We start from the raw sequence: 1650 nt of genomic DNA, 5'->3' as shown, positions 1-1650 counted from the left end.
AGGAACTAAGGTGGCCCTCTGGCTCTAGTTGCAGAGGATGGATGTGACATCCGACAAAGTTTCAGCTCTCAGGTTAGCACCCGATAAGCACTTATTAGTATTATTTTAGTGAAAATCCTTCGTTAGAATCTATTTAGATTGAATTAGACAAGAGTCTGTTAAAAATTCCGACAGTAGCGTATAAATCCCAAAAACTACTTAGAAAGCCCGGTTTCGGCCCGTAACTGACTGAAACACCTTATATAATGCCAAACTACATAAATTAATATTTAATATATATAAAATATGGAGTTTATATTTCTACAAATAAAATTTATTTTATTTAAATATTTGAGCTAATTTAGAGTGCGTTTTAGGAGAAAACGTCTTACGCGATAAAACAGTTTTCGTATCTGATAACTTGTGGGCTTTTTTTTTTATAAAAAAATAAAAATAAAAATAAAATGGGGGCCCATATAGGGGCCGGCCACCCCCATCACACACATACATAACATTAATTTTTTTTTCATTTTCAAAATCATTCTTCATTTCTCTAGAAAGAAACCATCCATATTTCTCTCTCTCTCTCTCTAAGCTTAAATCACATTCATTCTTTTTCTTCAAGAACACAACAGATTCCAGCCCCTTTTTCATCCAATAAAATCGAAATTGTGAAGTATCAAGTGTTCATCATCATACAATTAGAGGTATAATTATATCTTTTGCATTTTTGAGTCATTTGGAGCACTTTTAGTGCCTTTTCTTGATGTTTTTCCACACTTATTTACATTTCAAGTAGAATGATACATTCTTGATGTTCTTGAAGTGATATTGAACACCTAAAGATATGAAAAATATCCATAAGTGGTGAAAATCTAGGAACTTCCATCAAAGAACACAAGAAATTGTGAAAAATCATCCAAAAATGGGTGTTTTTGCATCAAAAATCCGAATCTGAATTTGGGGGTTTTTGCATGCATAATTATTCCCAAATTTTGGGTGTTTTCCTTTGTCATTTATGTTATATGGTGGTGAATATAAACCTTTGCAAAAGAAACCACCATTTTTGTGTATTTGAATGCTCAAAAGTTTGGTTTTGATAAGAAAATGTATTCTGGTTGCTGTCAGAATTTTAAGTCTGACTTTGGACGACCATAACTTGGTCTAAACAAGTCCAAAATCTTTAATTTTTCTTTTGAGAATCATATTCATTGAGTTAGCTTTTTGTTCCAACTGGATTCATAATAAAACATTGAGGTTTGACCCCTCAACTCTTATGAACAAAATTCGTGTGCATCTGTCTGTGGTCAGGATTTTTTTAGTTAACTTGTTGTATGCATATCTCTTGGTAAAATTAGCAAAAATACTTGATTTTTCTTTTGAAACTCAAGTTTAATGGGTTATTTTTCTGTAGCATTCATAATCATCCAAATATTTTGAGTTTTAAGGGTTCAAGCATCAAAAACAAAAAGATTGCGCAATCTGTCCAGCAATGGCAGATTCATACATGTTTGTTTAGATGGCCATATCTCTCTAAAAAATGGTTGGATTTAAGTGATTTTTATCTCATTTGTTAGTGTTATGGGTTAGCTTTAAAACTCCATTGGACTTTCTAAAAATGGTGAAGATTCAAACCTCCAAATGAATGCATTATTGAATGTATGTAATCTG

Source organism: Cynara cardunculus, unplaced genomic scaffold (assembly GCF_001531365.2).
Source record: "Cynara cardunculus var. scolymus isolate 2C unplaced genomic scaffold, CcrdV1 Un_Scaffold_1452, whole genome shotgun sequence".
NCBI classification, from domain to species: domain Eukaryota; kingdom Viridiplantae; phylum Streptophyta; class Magnoliopsida; order Asterales; family Asteraceae; genus Cynara; species Cynara cardunculus.
Note: the sequence above shows the minus strand (reverse complement) of the source record.